We start from the raw sequence: 3193 nt of genomic DNA, 5'->3' as shown, positions 1-3193 counted from the left end.
AATACATTGGTTTAAAGATATAATTCTACTCTGAGAAGTGACTATGTAAAATGGTACTTTGTCAGCAGATCTGTACTGAATCCGTTTATGATTTACTCAAAATAAGTTTTTTATATTTGTTAGTTCTATGGGGAAGACATGATTAAATGAGATAAACCATAGTCCATCTTGTGTATCAACAAAAGAACTGATTAGTCAGTTCTGTTACGTAATATCTGTACAAATGTATTAAAGATCATGGGATGATACAAATATCATGACAGCATAACTGTAGCTTGCAGAAATTTTATTACCAGCCAAAGTTTACAAGATGGTAAAAGGCTCAGGTCACAAGTTTGGCACCAGAGGAAAACTTATTTATATTTTATGAAGAATACATCTGTGGAGCACAAAACATTTTGTGAAGCATCTCTAAAGCACAGAGAAACAAATACATCTGTTACCAGATTTGCCTGTCACTTTGGGATGTGCGTGTTTATTAGGGGGTACATTTCTGGGGTCTCTCTAATTCTACCAATGTGCTGCTTGTGTTACTTGTGTTTCTATATGGAGCTGTATCTCTCCCTTTTGTAAGTCCTCACCCCCAGCTGAGCTATCTTATAGGACTCAAGTTCAATGGGGCTGGGTTCCTGGAACCACTGAATCAGTCAAACACATATACACACACAGGGCACACCTGAGCTGAGCCGGGTTATTTAGCATTGACAAGGTAGCACCCTCATATGCCTTGAACTCAGTTCATCAGGGCAACAATAAAATGCAGTCAGCCACAAGCACATGGGTTAACAGAGCACATCTGAGTCAGGCCAGGTTATTCAGCACTGACAGGCTAACACCCTCAAGTTCTCTGAACTCACTTCATCCCTTATTTCAGGACAATAATAAATGCAGTTAGACACACATGCTAACAGAGTACATCTGAGCAGGCTGGGTCTGATCAGTACTTTCAGCTGATACCCTCACATGCTTCAAAACTTAGCACGTCCCAATTCCTTGTCACAATCGTCCTAGTAGTAACTCCCTTGATGAGCAGACCCCACAATAATTTTGGGCATTCCAGGGATCTTTGTGTTAGGTAAAAGAAGCGCTGCTGCAGAGCAAATGGGGAGGTCAAAGGGAAAGAAGAGTAAGTGAGGTTCAGAGAGAGAAAGAGAGCATAGCAACCAGCTGAACCATAAAAGTTATTTATTGCCAGGTATATGAACTTATGATGACACCAGTAGTAATAGCCATACAAGAGAGACAAATAAAACAGTAACAAAATTACAGTTTCAATTAGGTATTTGGGGAAGTCTAGCTCAAGTTTGTGCAGCAAAAGTCAGGTTCCTGGAGTGAGTGAGTGAGTGAGAGAGAGCGAGAAAGAGAGAGAGAGTTGGGTCCCACCACTCAGCAAAGCTTGAACCAGTCAAGGTGCCCAGGTGTTGTTGGATCTGGCAGACAGGCAGAGCCCTCAGCACGACTGATGAAGGGATTCCAGGCAGAAAAGGAGTGGAACTGGTGCAGCTTTTGGATCCAAGCACCAGGACAGAAACTTGAGCTTGGGTAGGGTTTTTGTAGAGAACTAACAATGGCTTAAGGGAGAACACTAGGTTTGTTTATGGGTAAACAATGGCCCATGTGCTGGATAATAGGAACTGATCACTCCTGGATATGGGTGGCATAACTCTGAGGGAGCTCACAATACAGACAGGCAGATTCAGTGTTTTCAGTACTAATAAAAGGAGTCACTACTAGAATTGGTCTGATAAATGCTGAGTTGGGTGTGTGTAGACATGGGTTGATTACGATGGGAGCAGAGATCCCCCATCATGCAGTGCTCCCCTGCTTCTCTGGTCCCAGAATTCAGTGTGGTTCTTGCCTTGGAATCTCTGTTCTCCATCCTGAATGCTAATGAAGGTGCTTTCCTGTCCCACTTCCCATTTAATGAGTTGTCATCCGGTTTCATCTCTGATGCCCACGAGACCAGGGTAGTTGCTTCACTCTTATCAGACTTGTCTGGAGGGATTTAGATGAGTCTCCCACTGCATCTTCATTGTAAGTCCTTCCTCTAATCAGTTCTTGTTCAGGTGGCAAGGGGGGCGGGGGTGGGGCTGAGTACTTTGTGAGTCAGGTTGTGCACTGTGCCAGGGTTCTCCAAGAACACAGAGCTGAGAGGTAACAACACAGAACCTCATACTTGTTAGGTCAGGGTAGATCCACAGTTTAGTTAGCCATCATAGCAGTTAACCAAGTTACTATAAAACCAAAGGTACTGTACCTGGTTTTCAAGCTATGACATCCATTTTGTCCAGGCCAAAATATATATTGTTATGTGAACTAGCACTAGCTCATACAAGTATTGCATTTTTCACATTCAGAACCCTTTGGGATAGTATGCACTAAGTTAAAAATACTGTGCATCTGAATACAATAATAGATTCAACCAACTCTGTGCATAGGCAGTAGAGCACAGAAAGCATGTACATAAGTAGATGGCTGTGCTAAGCTACATGTCCTTAACACAGATGCTCCACTGGAGGGAGGGAAGGGGAAAAAAAAACCTGAGCAGACTCTCCTAATGCACCCTGACCACTGGAAATTCATCATGGTTTACACCAAATGATGCTTAATAGGCTGGACTAGCAAACAGCATTTGTTTTTGCAAAACCAAAAGGCAATGTTTTGGATTGCTAACAACCTTGAGACTTAAATCTATGAGATGTTAAAGATGTGTTTACACCACAGTTCAAAAAAAATCACATAGCATCTTTACAGGAGTGTCTTTGTGTATATATGGAATAATTGCCTCATTTCAGAGAAGCACACAATTTATTTTAAAATACAGTAAATGCTACTGACTTCAATGGGACTTAAAACCTGTTCAAACACTCTTTTGAGGAATAGGTAAGCTTACCTGCATTGGTGCATTTATAAAAAAAAATGGTGTTGCAAGGTCCTGCTGAATTAGCTTATGAAATAGTTACAAAATAGTGAAACTATTACGATGGAGTAGGTCTTTATTGAAAATATATTTTTTAAAAGACAGTCTCAGGGAGATGTTTCAAAGGAATAAGTAGTAGTTGGTGTTGGAGCAAAATTTTAAGTATAGGTGCTGCCAATGCATGAACTCAGTTTGATTGAGAGTGGAAAATTCCATACAGGGCCTGAGTTACCCCTTCTATGACCTCAGGAGCTGTCAATCAGCCCTGACCCA

This window comes from Crocodylus porosus, unplaced genomic scaffold (assembly GCF_001723895.1).
Source record: "Crocodylus porosus isolate Cpor-Errol unplaced genomic scaffold, CroPor_comp1, whole genome shotgun sequence".
NCBI classification, from domain to species: Eukaryota; Metazoa; Chordata; order Crocodylia; family Crocodylidae; genus Crocodylus; species Crocodylus porosus.
The sequence above is the reverse complement of the archived record's forward strand: the minus strand, read 5'-3'. Positions refer to the sequence as shown.